Here is a 21,527-nt window from a genome sequence, read left to right on the forward strand (position 1 = left end):
TACGCCATGCCCCCTCCCTACCCATCTTCAAATCTCTGCTTAAAACTCACCTCTTCAATGCTGCCTTCGGCGCCTAACCGCTTGAGAAATATAGAATGCCCCAATCTATCCACCCTATCAGATTAACTGTTCACTCGTCCTCTAGATGTACATTTGTCTTTAGATTGTTCTCTTGTCTTTTAGATTGTAAGCTCTTTGAGCAGGGACTGTCCTTCTATGTTTAAATGTACAGCGCTGCGTAACCCTAGTAGCGCTTTAGAAATGTTAGTTAGTAGTAGTAGTAGTAGTAGTAGTAGTAGTAGTAGTAGTAACTCCACTACTCACCTTTTTGTCTTCTGAATTAATTTCTGTCATCTAATTTTAAAACAAGTTTCCCTTCCACTTGCAGTTCCATCCCTAACCATCTGTAATGCAAGAGAATCCTGGTTTGGTACAATGTTATTAGTTGCTCTAGATGAAACACCAACTTTATATCCTCCCCATATATTGATTTATTTATTCTATTTCTTACATACTGTCTGCAAACCCAAAAGCTATTGAACCAGTGTACTTTCAGATACAGTACATGTTTTTCTGTCCCTGGAGAGCTCACAATCTGAGTTTCTACCAGAGGCAATGGAGCGTTAAGTGACTTGCCCAAGATCACAAGGAGCTGCAGTAAGATTTGAACCAGGTTAACTTTCAGACCCCTAATCTGCCCCTTCTCCCAAAAAATATCATGCTAAAAGTAATTTACTCAGGTAAATGGACTATTTCTAAATTGTCCACCTTTCCTGTAGGTAAAAGATGCATCGATGGTTCTTTGAATTTGCAAGGCTATCAAGATCTATTGTTTTGCTTTGATTGTAGCTTTTGGGGTTTTTTTTTGCTACCCCTCAGAAATTGCTGCCCTAAGTGGCCAGCTAGTCTTGCCTAATGGTTGGACTGGCCCTGAGAGAATCCTATTGAAATTCTAACTCCGTAGGTCAGAACCTAGGGCCTTATTTAATAAAGATGTGTTTTTTTTTCTCTATGGGCATTTGAATATAACACACAGTTCTTTGTGAGCAAGGCCCAAATGGCCTTGTTTTTTTTATTTAAATCATTTATTTATAATGTTTCATTTTACAAGGGTCACTTGCAAACAGTAATACAGAGATGACTGCACATTAATACAAGATAAGAAGAAAACAATCTCAACTAGATATATGGATTATATACAATCTTTCTCTTAGACCACAAAGTGAAGAAGAATAGGGAGAGTGAGATAAGACAAGGAGATCAATTAAACAGTAAACAGAAAAAAAGAAAACATGGTATTAACCTGATTATCCCCAGATATTACTCATCTAATTCATTATTCCACATTGATCATCTGGTTGGCTTCTTCAAGACCAAATACGGTGTATAGTCAATTCATTTCATTGAGAACATACTTATTGTCCAGATTTTAGTTAGAAATAATACATCTGATTACATTCTCTCTCTTTTAAAACCAGAAATTATTTAACAATACATATACTTAAGTCTCTAATTCAAATCCCACTGATTAAAGCAATCCCAGTTTTCACAGGCTTCACTCCTTTCGAAGTATTAATTAAGGAAATATTTCTGAGGAAAACTTTAGGAGTCATACCTGGAACTCTCGGAAAAACAATAATCTCGACATTAATCATCCACAATAACATCCACCTTATCATTCAAAGTTCTGGTCCATTATCATTTTCAGGATCATAACCACTTCTAGCTTGTATAGAACTTCATTTATTATATCAAATTTTCACTTTCAAAGGGTTCAGTCAAATTGTCCATGTAACTCTCCAATAAGATTATATCTGAAACAAAATTATTTACTACCGCCATCAGGTCCCGAAGCGCCTTCCAGATGACATTCAATGTAACCTCCACGGAAGCCAAAAACTTCAAGATGATTTCTCTTGAGGTGTTTAGGAGTGGTTCCGCCGATTTGGGTTCTGCTGTAAACGTACTCAGTTTCAGCATATGCCTCTAACTCACTCCTCCACTCCTTTGGACATGGTGGTTGAATAATTCGGGAATGATGGAGTTGTTTTTCCAGGTCCAAGAGCGTCAACGCTCCTTCGCTGGCTCTAATCAAAGGACTCGTCAACCCTTTTATCTGTGGGCAGTTCGACGCACAGCGGTCCCGCACTTGCTGCTCAGGGGACAAAACGCTGGCCATCAGCGGCTGACCGCCGGTCGTTCCCTTTCTCTCAGTTAAGGAAAGTGCAATTGCAGAGAGGGAATTTACATAAAAAAGACAAAACTTCAGAGGGCAGCTGGGCCGCTGGGCATATGAACCTCAGGTCACCATCTTACCACTCTCCCAGTTTGGGACACTCTTTGTCTGGTTTCTCCTCAGAGGCCTGTCTGATATGGGTAAACCTTCAGCATAGCCCTCTGAGTCATTGAAACACAGAAGCCCCTCCACCACTACAAGGTGGTGTCCCTTCGGAGGGGAAATGGCCTTGTTTTTAAACAGTCTCCATTCGATTCTTTCACTGGATAAAACTGAAAGTTAACAGCCAGTTCTTGGGTATTCTTCTGAAACAAAATGCAAGATGCGGTTTATAATGTGGTTTAGGTATAAACAAGGGCAAGTGGAAGGGAAAATTGTTTTAAAAATTAGATGACAGAAATTAATTCAGAAGACAAAAAGGTGAGTAGTGGAGTTCCTTGGGGATTGGTCCTGGGACCCCCAAGCTGAGGGTCAGAAGACAAAATGAGAAATGATCGACAAGAACTGGAAGATTGGTTAAGTGCTTGGCAGTTAAGCTTTCATGCAAAAAAGTTCGTTTGAGGTACAGAAATCCAACAAAGCTCTATATAAGAGGAGAGCAGAGGCTGATGTACATGGACCAGAAAAGAAACCTCAGGGTGATCATGTCCCAGGATCTCAATGTGGTAAAACAATGTGATAAGGTGGTAGCCAAAGCTAGAAGGATGCCACCACCTCCCACTACCATTTTTGCCCATCCTACAAACATAACTAGAAAAATAAGGTCATTGGTGAGGCTTCACTTAGAGTACTAAAAGAGAGGAAGAGATGTTGGACTTTGGGGCAGAAAGGAGGGAGAGAGAGATGCTGGATAATGGGAGGGAGAGAGAGAAGAGTGAGGGATATATGTTGGATCTGGGAATGGAAGAGAAGGAGGGAGGGAGAGATGCTGGAGAGAAGAGAGAAAGAGACATGTAGGGACATGGGTGGGGAGGTAGGGACAGAGAGATAGGCTACAAGGTTGGGAGGAGAGATAAGGAGAGAGAGAGAGGAAGGGGATGCTGAGTTATAAGAATGGAGGAAAGCTACTGGAAATGTTGGAATCATATGGGAGAGGCTAAGGAGTGTTCTCAAGGTAATGATTGAGAGAAGAATAGTGATACAGAGGGTAGAAATGTGGTATTGGAGAGTAGATAAAAGATAGAATTGAATAGACACTGGGGATGAAGTGAGACTGGAAATGGGAGAGCTATGGAGTGAGAGAAGGAGATGGAAAGTTTATTTTATTTATTTATTGGGATTTATGAACAGATTCACCCAAGGAGGTGTATAGCAGGTCCAGTTTAACATAAACTTATAATTTTGTTAACAACATAATAATAATAAAATGACCAATATAAATATAAATACAATAAATGAGATAAACTTGGAAATATGATGTCAGTAGAATACAGTCTATGATGCTAATGCTTTTTCTATGTAGCTGAGGGGCCAAGTGCAGATATATAGATGGGGACAAGATGGGTAGTACTGAGTCAATTAGGATAAATAGATGGGTGTCTAAACTCAAGGTGAAATCTTTGTACAGTTAAACAAGATATGAGGAACTGTTTTAAGTTATATGGCATTCAGCAAGCTAGGCCTGGTGTGGAGTGAGTGTATTATGCATAAAAGCCTTGATCCCTGTGGGAGTATCCGGGTCCACAATGCCACCACCAAACATAGTGAGAGAGAACAGAAAGTGGGAGAGCGACCAAGGATATCAGAGACTGGAGGATGTTATCTAGCAGCGCGTGCAGCGGTTCGACGAGACCACGCGATATCTTCCAAACAGTCTTTTTCAAGACTCCTGATGCAGGCCTGACGGCCGAAACACGACATTGTGTCGAGTCTTCGAAACTCTCAATAAACTTTCATTTTAAGAACATCCTCCAGTCTCTGATATCCTTGGTCGCTCTCCCACTTTCCTGTTCTCTGTTGTCTTTACTGTGGGGCGTTTGAGTTCTCCGCTTGCCAGCAGATTTTCTCTCACCACCAAACATAGTAACATAGTAGATGACGGCAGAAAAAGACCTGCAACGGTCCATCCAGTCTGCCCAAGAAGATAAATTCATATGTGGCTACTTTTTTATTTGTACTGTCCTCTTCAGGGCACAGACCGTATAAGTCTGGCCAGCCCTATCCCCGCCTCCCAACCACCAACCCCGCCTCCCACCACCAGCTCTGGCACAGACTGTATAAGTCTGCCCAGCACTATCCTCGCCTCCCAACTACCAGTCTCGCCTCCCACCACCAGCTCTGGCACAGACCGTATAAGTCTGCCCAGCACTAGTCCCGCCTCCCAACCACCAGCTCTGCCACCCATTCTAGGCTAAGCTCCTAAGGATCCCTTCCTTCTGCACAGGATTCCTTTATGTTTATCCACGCATGTTTGAATTCGTTACCGTTTTCATCTCCACCACCTCCCGCGGGAGGGCATTCCAAGTGTCCACCACCCTCTCCGTGAAAAAATACTTCCTGACATTCTTCTTGAGTCTGCCCCCCTTCAATCTCATTTCATGCCCTCTCATTCTACCGCCTTCCCATCTCCGGAAAAGGTTTGTTTGCGGATTAATACCTTTCAAATATTTGAACGCCTGTATCATATCACCCCTGTTCCTCCTTTCCTCCAGGGTATACATGTTCAGTTCCACAAGTCTCTCCTCATACGTCTTGTAATGCAAATCCCATACCATCCTCGTAGCTTTTCTTTGCACCGCTTCAATTCTTTTTACATCCTTAGCAAGATACGGCCTCCAAAACTGAACACAATACTCCAGGTGGGGCCTCACCAACGACTTGTACAGGGGCATCAACACCTCTTTTCTTCTGCTGGTCACACCTCTCTCTATACAGCCTAGTAACCTTCTAGCTACGGCCACCGCCTTGTCACACTGTTTCATCGCCTTCAGATCCTCAGATACTATCACCCCAAGATCCCTCTCCCCATCCGTACCTAGCAGACTCTCACCGCCTAACACATACGCCTCTCTCTGGATTTCTACTCCCTAAGTGCATCACTTTGCATTTCTTCGCATTGAATTTTAATTTGCAAACATTAGACCATTCTTCTAGCTTTTTCAGATCCTTTTTCATGTTTTCCACTCCCTCCGGGGTGTCCACTGTGTTACAAATCTTAGTATCATCCGCAAATAAGCAAACTTTACCTTCTAGCCCTTCGGCAATATCACTCACAAATATATTGAACAGAATCGGCCCCAGCACCGATCCCTGAGGCACTCCACTACTCACCTTTCCCTCCTCAAAGTGAACTCCATTCACCCCCACCCTCTGGCGCCTGTCCGTTCAACCAGTTCCTAAGCAAGTTCACCACTTTGGGTCCTATCTTCAGCCCATCCAGTTTATTTAAGAGCCTCCTGTGGGGAACCGTGTCAAAAGCCTTGCTGAAATCTAAGTAGATTACGTCTTTAGCACGTCCATGGTTCAATTCTCCGGTCACCCAATCAAATAATTCAATGAGATTCGTTTGGCACAATTTCCCTTTGGTAAAACCATGTTGTCTCGGATCTTGCAACTCATTTTCTTCCAGGAAATTCACTATCCTTTCCTTCAGCATCGCTTCCATTACTTTTCCAATAATCGAAGTGAGGCTTACCGGCCTGTAGTTTCCAGCTTCTTCCCTATCACCACTTTTGTGAAGAGGGATCACCTCCACCGTTCTCCAATCCCTCAGTACCTCTCCCATTTCTAAGGATTTATTAAACAAATCTTTAAGAGGACCCGCCAGAACCTCTCTGAGCTCCCTCAATATCCTGGGGTGGATCCCATCCGGTCCCATGGCTTTGTCCACCTTTAGTTTTTCTAGTTGTTGATACACACTCTCTTCCATGAACGGTGCTATATCCACTCCATTCTCAAATGAACTTTTGCCAGTCCATCGTGGTCCTTCTCCCGGATTTTTCTTCAGTAAAAACAGAACAAAGTATCTATTTAGCAAATTTGCCTTTTCTTCATCATTATCTACATAGCGGTTTGCAGTATCTTTTAGTCTCACAATTCCCTTTTAGTCATTCTCCTTTCACTAATTTACCTGAAGAAATTTGTTGTCACCCCTCCTTACCTTTCTAGCCAATTTGTTCTTCCGCTTTCACCAGACGTACCTCTCTGTTGGCTTCTTTCAGTTTCCTCCGGTATTCCTCCCCCGTGTTCATTGTCTGAGTTTTTCTGTATTTCTGGAACGCCAACTCTTTAGCCTTTATTTTCTCAGCCACTTGCTTGGAGAACCATAGTGGGTTCCTTTTTCTCTTGCTTTATTTACTTTCCTTACATAAAGGTTTGTGGCCCTATTTATAGCTTCTTTCAGTCTGAACTACTGTCCTTCCACTTCTCGTACGTCTCCCAGCCCATCAGCTCCTTCCTTAGGTATTCCCCCATTTTACTAAAGTCAGCATACTTGAAATCCAGGACTTTTGAGTTTTGAGTGGCCACCCTCCTCTTCAGCTGTCATATCAAACCAAACTGTTTGATGGTCACTGTCGCCCAGGTGGGCACCCACTCGGACTTTTGACACGCTATCCGCATTTGTGAGCACCAGATCCAGCGTCGCTCCTTCCCTCGTAGGTTCCATGACCATTTGTCTGAGCAGAGCACTTTGGAAAGCATCCACAATCTCTCTACTTCTTTCCGATTCCGCAGACGGAACCTTCCAATCTACATCCGGCAGATTGAAATCTCCCAGCAACAGCACCTCTCTCTTCTTTCCCAACTTTTGAATATCTGCGATCAGGTCTTTATCTAATTCTTCCAATTGTGTCGGAGGTCTGTAGGACAACACCCACGTGGACAGAGGTTCTATCATCTCTTTTAAGGTGATCCATATCGCTTCTTCTTATCCCAGGTCCCTGTCATTTCAGTTGCTGTGATATCATTTTCTCACGTATAGAGCTACTCCTCCACCTTTACGAACCTCTCTATCCTTCCTAAATAGATTATAGCCTTGTATGTTTGCATCCCAATCATGGGAACCATTGAGCCAATGTCTCTGTGATTGCAACAACGTCTAAGTCTGCCTCCAACATCAGGGCTTGAAGGTCATGAACTTTGTTGCCAAGACTGCGAGCATTTGTGGTCTTCACTTTCCATTTACATTTCCTGGTATGTGTTTCACACATTTGATATTTTGGTGTGTTTTTTGTCTTTGGGTCCCTCCATATATTTTTGTTCCACCTTAATTCTTTTGCTTTTTGCTGTTTCTTCTGGCTCAGTTCTATTTTTAGGAACCTCACAGTGCTTAATGGAGCAAAAGAATTCTGTAGGGGTAACACTTGTGAGGGGTGTATGCCTCTGTGTCACATGATGAAGTCTGCCTGAGCCTACTGTGAACCATCTATTTTTAGGTGGTTTTATCCTTTGAGGCAGTGGTGTGAATTTGGTTTGATTTTGTGCAGTCTTAGAAGTTGCTTTAAGTGCATCTAATTCCTGCTTTAATTATTGAGCTCTTGTTTTAAACTAGCGAGCTGATTACAGATAGGACAAGCCTTAAGTTTCCAGATGATTGGCCTTGAAACTAAAGCTCCACAATTATTACAGAGAATAAAAGTCATCCTGATTTGTTGGAATGGGTATGAATAGGTATTTTATGATGGGGCTTGACAGTGTGCAAGATTAACTTTACTCCTCAGCAATTTGAGACAGTTGTAATCACATTCACACTTCAGCACCCTCCCCCTCAATCTCGCCCAACACTAACTACTACGTCCAGAAATCTCCAGGCTGTTGACCCCCCCCACCTTATCCTCTACTATCTCTGATCTCCTCCCTTCCATCTTGTCCTCCACATCTGTTGACAAAGCTGTCTCCACTTACAATGCCACTCTTTCCTCTGCTCTTGACACCCTTGCACCGTCCACCTCCCGGCCCAAAAGACGTACCAATCCCCAGCCCTGGCTGACCCCTTGCACCCGATACCTCCGCTCCTGCGCCCGTTCGGCTGAACGCCTCTGGAGGAAATCTCGCACCCTTACTGACTTCATTCACTTCAAATTCATGCTATCCTCCTTCCAATCCTCCCTATTACTCGCTAAGCAGGACTACTATATCCAATTGACCAATTCCCTCAGCTCTAACCCTCGTCGTCTATTTGCCACTCTCACTCCCTCCTCAAAGTGCCCTCTGCTCTCACCCCCCTTCACTCTCTCCTCAATCTCTGGCCCACTACTTCCGTGACAAGGTCCAGAAGATCAACCTCGAATTCTCCACTACTCCCTCTCCTCCTCTTCAGCCTATATCTCACTCTGTCATCCAACCTACCCAGGCCTCCTTCTCCTCCTTTCCTACTATCACCGAAGAGGAAATCACCCATCTCCTCTCCTCCTCGAAAGCCACCACTTGTTCCTCTGACCCCATCCCCACTAACCTACTCAACAACCATCACTCCTACCATCACCCCCACCATCTGTCATATCCTTAACCTCTCTCTCTCCACTGCATCTGTCCCGGACACCTTCAAGCATGCTGTGGTCACTCCACTCCTCAAAAAACCATCACTTGACCCTACCTGTCCCTCCAACTACCGCCCCATTTCCCTCCTACCCTTCCTCTCCAAGATACTTGGACGCGACGTTCACAGCCGCTGTATTGATTTTCTCTCCTCTCATGCCATCCTTGATCCGCTTCAATCCGGCATTCGCCCCCTACACTCAACAGAAACAGCACTATCTAAAGTCTGCAATGACCTATTCCTCGCCAAATCCAAAGGTCACTACTCTATCCTCATCCTCCTCCGACCTCTCCACCGCCTTTGACACTGTCAATCACAAACCTACTTCTTGACACACTGTCCTCCCTTGGGTTCCAGGGCTCTGTCCTCTCCTGGTTCTCCTCTTATCTCTCCCATCGTACCTTCAGCGTACACTCTCATGGTGCGTCCTCCTCCCCTATCCCGCTCTCTGTTGGAGTTCCTCAGGGATCTGTCCTTGGGCCCCTTCTTTTCTCAATCTACACCTCTTCCCTAGGCTCCCTGATTTCTTCTCATGGTTTCCACTATCATCTTTATGCCAATGACACCCAGCTTTATCTCTCCACACCACAAATCACTGCGGATACCCAGGCCAAAGTCTCAGCCTGCTTATCCGACATTGCTGCCTGGATGTCCAACCGCCACCTGAAACTGAATATGTCTAAGACTGAACTTATTGTTTTCCCACCCCAAACCCACTTCCCCTCTCCCTTCACTCTCTATCTCAGTTGATAACACCCTCATCGTACCCGTTCATCTGCCCGCAACCTCGGTGTCATCTTCGACTCCTCCCTCTCCTTTTCTGCGCACATCCAGCAGATAGCAAGACCTGTCGCTTCTTCCCTCTTTAACATTAGCAAAATTCGCCCCTTCCTCTCCGAGCCACACCACCGAACTCTCATCCACTCTCTCATTACCTCTCGCCTTGACTACTGCAACCTACTCCTGACCGGCCTCCCACGTAGCCATCTATCTCCCCTTCAGTCCATCCAGGAACTCTGCCGCACGTCTTATCTTCCGCCTTAACGATATACTCATGTCACCCCTCTCCTCAAGTCACTTCACTGGCTCCCAATCGGATACCGCATACAGTTCAAGCTTCTCTTACTCACCTACAAATGCACTCGATCTGCGGCCCCTCCGTACCTCTCTACCCTCATCTCCCCTTACGTCCCTACCCGTAACCTCCGCTCTCAAGACAAATCCCTCCTTTCAGTACCCTTCTCCACCACCTCCAACTCCAGGCTCCGCCCCTTCTGTCTCGCCTCACCCCATGCCTGGAACAAACTCCCTGAGCCCATACGCCGTGCCCCCCTCCCTACCCATCTTCAAATCAATGCTCAAAGCCCACCTCTTCAATATCGCCTTCGGCACCTAACCACTTCACCTCTTCTCAGGAAAACTTATCTACCCCAACTTGACATTTCGTCCTTTAGATTGTAAGCTCTTCCGAGCAGGGACCGTCCTTAATTGTTAATTTGTACAGCACTGTGTAACCCTAGTAGCGCTCTAGAAATGTTAAGTAGTAGTAGTAGTAGAGTTAAGTTGTGATAAGTAGTGTAGTTAGAATAGGGATTTAGGAAGTGTCAGTCTTGGGGTGGGTGGGTATAAACCTAAACTTGTGGAATATGTTTGCTGTAAAACCTATCTTAGGCCTTTATTAAGCCTCTTTTCTACAAAGCTGATTGGGACAAGGGGAAGACAAGGATAGTAGGTAGAGATGTGCAAAAAAAACACAGTTCTAGGGTACGAAAAGCCACAAATATAGCTAGCACAAGTCTTATCTGAGTTTCTCCCAGTCAGAGACCAGCAACACAGCTCTCCACAGAAAACACACTTGTGCTTTTTAAAATGGCTGCAGAAAAATAAACCAGGTGAGCTGAGGGGGTGGGGGAGGGAAGGAGCTCTGAAACACTTGGCAAAAGAAAGATTTCTAATACTTGCTGGCAGTTTGAAATCAGAAATCTAGTTTTCAGATGCACAGATATCAATAAGCCAGAATCAATTAGCTCTAGGGTATCATACAGGACCAAATTTGTAGAAGAAAGGACAGTAAATGAGACCAAAAGGTGACCACTGGTGGATAGTGCCAGAACATGTGCCCTAAGGTATCTTTAGGAGCCAAACATTTGAGGCAGGTACCTGCCGTGGTGAGGTCTGCACAACAGACCTGATGAGGTGAAATATAACTAGTAAAAAAGGCCTGTTTCTGAAACAAATGAAATGGGCGCTAGCTAGGTTTTCCTCGTAGTGTGTATGTTTGAGTGAGTGTGTGTGTGAGAGTGACTGTGTGTGAGAGAGAGAGAGTGTGACTGTGCGATTGTGTGTCAGAGAGAGATTGTGTCTGTGTGGTTGTGTATCTGTGAGTGAGTGTGTGTGTTTCAGAATGACTGTGTGCGAGTGCTTATGTGAGACACAGTGAATGTGAGAGAGTGAGTGTGTTCCCCCCCTCCTACTCCTCTCTTCCCCTTTGCCCCCCCTCTACCCCCCTCTTATGATAGCTAAAGTAGCATCCCTTCCCTTACAGGCGAAGGCAGGGCAAACACTCATGGGCAAACTTTGATCTACACCACCACAGATTTAGAATGTTGGGACTTATGGAGGCTTCATTAGAATGTTGGAGGTGCGTTTTATACATAGAGATAGAGCAAACTTATAAAGAGTCTCTCTATGTAAGATTTGCACAACATGTTTCCGGATATCTAATATAAATGCCTTCAACCTACCACTTTGCAGCCAGTCATGCATAGTCCACTTCCTCAGTTATGTCCTGGAGAAATCTGTTATGATAAGCGAGGGGAACCTGCAACTGGAACCCCAATGTGAGAGCCCTTGCCAAAGTTTCCTGCACATCCTCCGTTAAGTCTGTCCACAGCAAGGATCTCATATAATATCTAAGCTGAAGATGAGCAAAATAATCATTGTGAAGGAATGAGTATTCCGTTTTCAAATCCTCAAAAGTCTTCTCATCTTTTCTTCTTTTGTGATGACCTGGAGGAGGTAGACCATCCCCTGTTGTGCCCATTTGGAAAATACACTGCATCCTTGACCCGGAGGGAAGGCAGGGTTATCGCAGATAGATAGGTAAGGCATGATAGCAGCTGAAAGTGATACCTTTTACACAACCACCTCCAGATGATTCTGTAACAGAGGATAAGTCTGGAGGGTGCCCAGCAGTAAACTGCTAGCTGTATGGAGAATGATACTAAAGTAGAGGTGAGGGAGCAAATGAGTTTCCAAAGTGGGTAGAGAAAAGTGATGAGTAGTCCAAACCCAGTCATTAATATGCCTCATCCCACTGGCAGTGTTCAGATATCATAAGTTCAATAGGTCCATCCCTCCAAGAGCTTTTGGAGTTTGCAAGACATGCAATGGCAATCTGGGGTTTTTTTTTTTGACTTGCCAGAGATAATGCTACAGAGTCCACCACAGGGCAACTCATCTTCCCTGGAAAGGAAAATTGGCGACATTTGGAACAAATAGAGCCACTTAAGAGCGACAATCATATTAAATAGATAGATATGCCCCCATAGCAACAAAGGAAAGGACTCCCAAATTAATAATTTAGCCTGAGTGTCTTCTAATAGGGGACATAAGTTGATAGAATACAGTGTGGCCAAGGTTACAGGAAAGTAGATCCCTAAGTATTCCAGGGCAATGTCTTCCTATGTAAAAGGAAAAGTACCTCTTCACTTGGAACGAACCCTTCAGAGTAAGTGGGATAGCCTTAGACTTACTTAAGTTAAGAGTAAACCCTGAAATGTCCCCCCAAAAAGGCTATTGCTTTTAACAAAGAAGGCAAGGCTGTTGTGGGGTTAGTAAGGACAATCATCAAATCATCAGCAAATGCTAATGTCTTGATCTGTTGACCCAGCAAAGACACTCCCGGGATGGTTTCATCACTCTCAGTGACACATATCAGAGGCTCCAGGGATAAACAAATAAGAGGGGTGACAAGGGACAACCCTGGCACATTTGTCTTTAAATTTGGAAAGTCATAGGGTTGTGATATAGTGTTTGAATAGTGTGCAAAACCATCCCTGGATCCCTACCTTCCTCAAGACACCAAATAAATGGGGCCAGAGCACTTTATCAAAAGCTTTCTCAGCGTCAAGGCTAATGGCCAATGCTGGTATAGTGTTTGCTTTACAATGATACATTGCCAGTAAATAGAGACAATTTTTAAAGGTTGTTGGAATTTGCAGGATCAGAGTGAGTGATTAGTCCAGCAATATCCCAGGATTCCTGACCTGTGATTTTAGGGGGAGTTCATACTTTCCAAAGGTATTTTGAAGAAATTGAACTTGAGACTATTTTGGGCTAATGTGGGGTATAAATGTCATGAATATATAAATAAATAAGTCAGGTGTTTGTCCACTTGTGTTAGGTACCTAAAGAATCTCTGTTTTGCTTGGGTTCAGGCAGAGTTTGTTGTTTTTTTTTGCCCATTCCTGAGTCACAGTTAGACAGGCAGTCAGTTTATTCAAAATTGTGGGTAGATCTGGTTCAATGGATATGAGTAGTTGCACATCATTATTACTATTATTATTATTATTACTACTACTACAGTCTTATAACCCGCAAAATACACTTGCTTCCTTTTGCCATTGCAGGGCAGTAATCCTTCATGCCACCCAACTGCTAGAAATTTCTGAGACCATTATGGTATCAAATGTGTAAATGTTGAGAAAAACACTGATTAGTCCAAGATTTTGTTGATAATGTTGTAAATTTGTACTACTATGAGTGATATTCTTTAATAACATTTTTAAAATTAAATATATGAATTTTCCAAGTATATGTACATATCAGCTTCCTTTTAATTCATATATGAAGTATTGTGTGTGCAGGAGTCAGTTCTCGTCTGGTCTTGGCCCCACCCATTTCTGGTCCTGCCCGCCCTGCCCCCAGTTCCACTTATTCTTTGTCTACAAATTAAGCCCTGATTAGACATTGCCATGGAACTGCTGCAGCAAGAGAAAGAAACAGCTGCCTTGAAGCAGCTACAAGACAGGATGGTGGGGAGAGCCAGCTTAGCCACATTAATTCCAAAGATCCTGCTCAGTGAGCTGAAATCTATGTGATGGCTCATGCCTCAGTGCACAATAGCGCACAATCACAAGCCAACAGAGGTGTCCTCAGATTTTGAGGAAGCATGTCCCCCTTCACCAGGGGTTATTGTGCCTGAAAGAAACAAGCCTAAAGTACAGCATGCCATAGAAGCTAACCACCACCACCACAGTGATCCATATGCTTGTACGCAGACAGATGCACTATCACTGGCTTAAGTTCCAGGGAGACATTTCACTTCAGCCACTGAGTCCAGTGCTACATGGAAACTGGGCACAAGAAAGAGTCAGGCAGCAGTGGGAGAGCACCAGCTGAATACAGTTTACTCAAGCAGGAAGCACCTGAGCAGTCACATTCTATAGCTGTCTTCAAAGAAACCCAAGCAAACAACAATCAAAGAGCAAGTCTCCACCTGAAACTTCAGAAAAGGAAGATCTAGTAAGGTATCTGGCTTACAAAGATCTGGAGGACACAAAGCTTACCCAGTTCAATGACTGTGGGGATGGAAATCTGACTTCAAAGATGCTACTGCAGATATGAATCTCACTCCAAAGTAAGAAATGAACATGATATTGAATTGACTGGGGAAGAAATCAGCTAAACATGTGTATCTGAACGATCCTGGAAAAGGATTGAATGAGATGTGAGAGAGACTTGAACAGCACTATGGTAGCCCAGATGCTATAGAAATCTTAGGAGCTGATATTCAGACTGCGGGAGGGAATCTGGCTAACTCTCGCGGTCAGCCCGGATATTCAATGATGGGCCATTTCCGGTGATCAGCATTGAATATCCAGTTTATTTTTGGCCAGTTTATACTTAACCGGCTAAGTTAATATTTGGATATTCTGGCTATTTACACGGACCGATGTGGCTGCTTACAATAGCCAGCTATGCGATGAATATTTGGAGATAGCTGGCTATATCGCACAATATAGCCTTTTATCTCCTAGCCGGGGGAAGAGCAGAGTAACACAAACTAAGTTTTTCATGCCATTACTGTTACCAAAGCAATTGTAATTAACTATAGTTAACTACTTTTTGATTACTGCAAAAAAGTAATTAACTACAGCAAAGTGTTACCGGTAACACGAAACCGCAGAACATTATTGACCTCCACCACTTTTTCCTCATCAAAGATGCAATTCTATAACAGGGTGCCACCATTTCAGCACTAGGATTATGAGGCCATGAGCCCATTCTATAAGAACACTTATGTGCATAAGTGTCTTTATAGAATAGTAGCATAATCCAGTATGAATGCACCTAAATGTAGACACTAACATTTATAGAAACAAAAAGAAAGAAGGGGTAGACCAATGCAGTTCCAAAGCAAGTGGACACATTTGCTCTTATTGTCCGTGGTTCATCATTTGTGGCTGAAAAATATATACTTGACTCCTGAGGCAGGCGTATCAGGCATTGAAACGCAGGACTGCATCGAGTCATATTTAGCCATTATTCATCAATAAACCACTTGCATTGGAACCACATTGGTCTACTCCCTTCTTTTTGTTTCTATTTTGTGGACTGTGGTTAGGAGGATACTTCTGCTTTTTTTTGTTGTTGTTGTTGTTGTTTAAACTAACATTTATTTATTTAATTTTATTTTTTTTATTATTGAAATTTGAAAATAAACTACAGTAGAAATGAAATCACAATACAATTAAATCGTGTCATCATAATCATAATGGAAAGAAAAAAACAACATTCAATTCACCACATTATGGAAGCTAACCTTAACGTAGAGAATAGAGAGAAAAGTTACAAAACAATAAGGGTAATACTGTTGACTTATCTAACTCTCCCTATACCCATCCTTCCCCAGAGGAAAGATATCAAAGAAATGAACTATATTTACTTATTCAAAAGTAAAACCTCCAATTGAGAAGGATCATTAAACACATAATTAGTCTGCTGATAGGAAATTAATCATCCACAAGGACACTGTAAGAAAAAAGTAGCTCCAATAGCTTAGACTTTAGATTTTAATTGAAAAAATTGTCTCCTTCTCAGCTGGGTAGTTCTACAAACATCAGGAAAAATAGTAATCTTCTGACCACAATACATCAAATCATTCTTTGAAAAATAAGCCTTTAAGACTAACAATTTATCCTTCTCTGTAGCAAAAGTAACAAGTAAAGTAGCTCTAGTGGAAATAAAATACTGAGAAGTCTCAAGAATTCTGTTAAGTTGGCAATTGTGGGATTATTAACAACTTGTTCTCCCTGTTCTGACTCAATAGTTGAATTAGACAAATAAAATAATTTAGACAATAACATATTATCCACATCATAAATATTCAAAACTTGCTTACAGTAATTCCTAAACAATATCTCTGGTGTCAAAAGATGGGTTTCTGGAAAATTCAATAATCTAAATTTAGACACTAACATTTATGACAGGTTTATGGCTCGCATAAATGTTTGCATCTAGATGTGATGTTTATGCGGGAAACTTTTGGTATACAGTAAGATGACTGTGTAAATGTTGGCCCTGCCTATGCCTTGACCATGCCCCTCCCCTGTGAGCACCCCTCTAAAAAGTACATACTATTCAATTTTAATGCATAATTATAGAATTGTGTTTAGGTGCACTACTGCCATATATGCAGATAAATGTACACTTACCTGTGTATCCCATCACTAACTGTTTATGATAAGGTTTTTCAACACACAAAAATGACTACCTGTATTTTAGACCCTTTTCCATCGTCCTGGTTAAAAATAGCTTGACATGAGTTCAGTCCATTACTTCTTCATATGATAACTACTAGTTTTTCTATGGGTTTGTCCCGTCAACATGGAAATAAGCAATAATAAAGTCTATACTCAAGAACAACTCTGGTGACCTGCTTGATCTAAACAACTATCGCCCCATCTCCAACCTTTGTATAGCTTCTAAGGTCGCAGGAAAAATTATATTTGACCAACTTTCCTCTTTTGCTGAGAAAGTTTATGCTATTCACCCAAGACAGACTGGCTTTTGCACTAATCATAGCACAGAAACAACCGTGACTACTTTACTCAGCAATCTTCATTTAGTTCTTGAGAGAGGTCAGATTGCTCTTGTTTTGGGATCTTGCCAGGTACTTACAAACTGGATTGGCTACTGTTGGAAACAGGATGCTGGGCTTGATGGACCTTTGGTCTGTCCCAGTATGGCAATACTTATGTACTTAAGTGCTTATCTACTTATGCACTTCTGCTCTCTCGGTTGCAAACTATTGGATTGTTTGGACATATTCTTGCTTGGTTTACCACATTTTTGGAAAGGCCACACTTTTTCCGTTTCTAATCATGGTCTCTCCTAATTTGGCCCCGCTTCAGAATTCACTACTTGCTTTTTCTCAGTGGTTAGAGGATCATAAATTGGTTTTGAACCCCTCAAAAACAACTACTTGTTGGATAAGTAGCTCCTTACCACCCCCCCCCCCTCTTCACCATTACGGGACCTATCAATTGTTCGTTTCCTCTTTCCATTATCTTGGTGGAGGAGTGGCCTAGTGGTTAGGGTGGTGGACTTTGGTCCTGAGGAACTGAGTTCAATTCCCACTTCAGGCAGCTCCTTGTGACCCTCGGCAAGTCACTTAACCCTCCATTGCCCCATGTAAGCCACATTGAGCCTGCCATGAGTGGGAAAGTGCAGGGTACAAATGTAAAAAAAAAAAAATCATTCATTCTAAGTTGTCCTTTGACAAACACATTTCTCAAGTAGTAAAAAAAGGATTCGCTCATTGAGATGTTTTTTTTAATTTTTAATTTTAATTTTATTAATTTTTTAACCAATATATCCCAAAAAGAATGAAATAAAACAGAAATTTAAAATGAATACAATTACATATAGTAATATAAAAAAAGAAAAAGAGATACACTTTCATCCACAATATACTTTGTAGGATCCAAGAATTTAAGAAAAATAAAGAAAAAATATATCACTCGTCGCTCATTGAGATGTTATCTGGATTTGGCTTTGGTTCACACACATCTCTATGCTTTTGTCTTATCACGCATTGATTACTGTAACACTATTTATGCTGGTCTTCCTAAATTTCTATTAAGATATTTACAAACTCTCCAAAATTCAGCTGCAAGAATGCTTCTCAGGGCTGGCAGTTTTGATTCAGTTACCCCTCTGCTATCTAAACTTCATTGGATGCCTGTTTTCTATCACATTCAGTTCAAAGTTCTTCTTTTGACCCATAAAATTCTTAATTCTAGAGAGCCTTCTTATTTGTCTAGATCATAAGAGTAGCAATACGGGGTCAGACCAATGATCCATCTAGCCCAGCATCTTGTTTTCAAAACAGTAGGAAGCCAGCTCACAAGTGCCTGATAGAAACCCAAATCGTGGTAACACTCCTTACTACAAATCCAAAAGCAAGCAGTTGCTTCCCATGTCTGTCTCAATAGCAGACCATGGACGTTTCCATTTTTAAACCCAGATACATTAACTGCTGTTACCACATCCTTTGGCAAAGATTTCAGAGCTTAAATATTCAGTGAGTGAAAAAATATTTCTTCCTATTTGTTTTAAAAGTATTTCTATGTAACTTCCTCGAGTATTGCCTAGTCTTTGTTCTTTTGGAACAAGTAAAAAATCGATTTACTTCTACTCGTTCTACACCACTCAGGATTTTGTAGACCTCAATCATTTCTCCCCTCAACTGTCTCTTTTCCAGGCTGAAGAGCCCTAACCTCTTTAGCCTTTCCTCATATGAGAGGAGTTCCATCCCCTTTATCATTTTGGTCGCTCTTCTTTGAACCTTTTCTAATTCCGCAATATCTTTTTTGAGATACGGCGACCAGAACTGAACTCAATACTCAAGGTGCGGACATCCCATGGTGCAATACAAAGGCATTAAAGTATTTTCAGTTTTATTCACCATCCCTGCCTTTCCTAATAATTCCTATCATCCTGTTTGCTTTCTTGGCCACTGCTGCACATTGAGCAGAAGATTTCAGCATATTCTCTAAAACAACACTCAGACCTTTTTCTTGAGTGCTGACCTCAAAGGTGGACCCTAGCATCAGGTAACTATGATTTGGATTATTCTTTCCAATGTGCATAACCTTGCATTTGTCCACATTAAATTTCTTCTGTCATTTGGATGCCCAGTCTTCCAATTTCCTAAGGTCTTCCTGCAATATTTCACAGTCCGCATCTGTTTTAACAACCTTGAATAGTTTTGTATCATCTGCAAATTTGATCACCTCACTGTTCGTTCTGATTTCCATATTATTTACAAATATGTTAAATAGCACCGGTCCCAGTACAGAACCCTGTTGCATGCCACCCTCCTCCACTGAAAGAAATGACCACTTAATGCTACCCTCTGTTTTCTGTCCAATAACCAATTCCTAATCCACATCAGAACCTTGTCTCCTATCCCATGACTCTAATTTTCTCAGGAGTCTCTCATGAGGAACTTTATCAAAAACTTTCTGAAAATCTAGATACACTACATCAACCGGTTCACCATATACCCCCTCTCGTAACCTCAGATCTCTACCTTACCCTCGCCTAAAATTGCTTATTTGGAATCAAACAGATCCTCAGCTTTTTTCTTTCTATCACCCAAACTTTGGAATGATCTTCCCCTGGATATTCACTCTGAATTATCTTTATCCAATTTTAAAATCAATCACAAAACCCATTTTTTTCAACTGGCTTTCAGGTGCTTAATGCTACAGATGTACTCCTGCATCAGGTTCAGAGAGCGTTTGTTCACTATTACGGCACACTGTTGTAATGTGTTTATTTTTGTCTTAAATGCTGTTTTTTAAAAATTTATAATTACTACTACTACTTGACATTTCTAAAGCGCTACTAGGGTTACGCAGCGCTGTACAATTTAACATAGAAGGACAGTCCTTGCTCAAAGGAGCTTACAATCTAAAGGACAAATGTACAGTCAGTCAAATAGGGGCAGTCTAGATTTCCTGAAAGGTATAAAGGTTAGGTGCCGAAAGCAACATTGAAGAGGTGGGCTTTGAGCAAGGATTTGAAGATGGGTAGGGAGGGGGCTTGGCGTAAGGGCTCAGGAAGTTTATTCCAAGCATAGGGTGAGGCGAGGCAGAATGAGCAGAGCCTGGAGTTGGCATTGGTGTTCTTCTATAATGATATTTTATTGTATCTTATTTTGTGCTTTTATTGTATTATTGTAAACTGCTTTGACCTTGTCTGAAGTAACAGTGGTATATCAAATCTGAATAAACATAAACATATGACATAAATGTAAGTGTTCAAAAGGCGCTGTTATAGAATGAGAGGTAAATGCCCAGAAGGAGCCACCATCTTAGATCTCTGACTAGATCTCAGAGGTTTCAAAGGATTTACCACTTCAGTCTGTTAACTAAATAGGTTGGCTTAAAAAATGTCAGATTTGGAAAAAGTACATAAGCTATCCACCATGCTCATCCTTTACCTAAACTGAAACCTGAAGACAAAGTTCAACTGAAGATGGATAGAGGGAAACATTGGAACACATCAGTGACAGTGATTAAAGAATCTTCAACCAATCTTTCTTGGTGAGAAAGGAACAGGTGTGAAGTCATATTTAGCTGCTTCATCACAATGTCTCAGCTGTAGATTTTGACCAATGGTTGCAGTCCTGCAGTGGAATAGAACCCTCCTAATTATGTCCAGGTAGTGCAGCCTCGCCTACAGTCTATCCCAGTGAACTGCAGTAGTGTTGCTCTTCCACAGCCACTGTCAGTGGTCTCACAGTCAGGTCACTGATTGACAAAGGCTTTATGAGACATGACTGCTTGTCTACAGAAATGTGAAAAACTAAACTGTGCTGACCATTGTTATAAGGGTTACTGTTTAGCAGTATAGAGTTATCAAAAAGGGGATTCTGTTGAGAGCACATCAAATTGTGAGTCTGTGCTGTGCTGCTAGAGGATGCTGGGAGAAAGGAAACAGAGCACTACTGGAAGGAACTGGCAAGAGCAGGGCCGCCGAGAGACTGGGTCGGGCCCGGGACAAGGCCACCCCCCCCCCAGGTTGTCGTCGCCCCCTCCTGAGGGGGGCCCGGTGCCACAGTCCCACCCAAACCCCCGCCAGCAGAAGTGCTGTCTTCTGACTCCGGTGTGCGCGGCCCACACAGACGCGCTCCTCTCAGCTGATCTTCGCTGTACTCTACAGGGTTTCTGTGCGTCTGACGTCCTGCACGTCAGACGCACAGAAGCCCTGCAGAGTATAGAGAAGATCAGCTGTGTTGTGTTAACAGTGAAGCCTCCAGTCTCATCTGTGAGTGAATGGCTGAAGGCCATGACAACCCCCATTGCTAATCCTCCCCCATCCTATCCCCATCCACCTAGCTCCCTTCCTTACATTGACCGTTAAGTTCCCATTTTCTCTTACTGTAAGCCAAACAAATATCTGAAGAAAAAGATAAATAATTAGCTGCATTAGAAAAATCTGAATGTTACAAAATTATTGTATTATTCAATATAAAAATGTGCTGCATAAATGTCACATTTTCTGAAGAACTGTTTCACTCTGTGCTGCAGAATCTACTTTGAATTGTAACATGAACCTGGGGGCTGTGAATACAACTATGTCTAACCCTTTATCCCTCCCACTGCCGTACATCTTTTGTGTATCCCACCTTTGCTTATATGAATAAATACAAGTGATTCATCTATGCTAAACTTCCAAGCAGTGGAAAAGCCTCTTCCATTCTCTTTTAATGTACTTCCTGCCTGCTTTACTGCAATT

Source organism: Microcaecilia unicolor, chromosome 3 (assembly GCF_901765095.1).
Source record: "Microcaecilia unicolor chromosome 3, aMicUni1.1, whole genome shotgun sequence".
In the NCBI taxonomy this organism is placed as follows: Eukaryota; Metazoa; Chordata; class Amphibia; order Gymnophiona; family Siphonopidae; genus Microcaecilia; species Microcaecilia unicolor.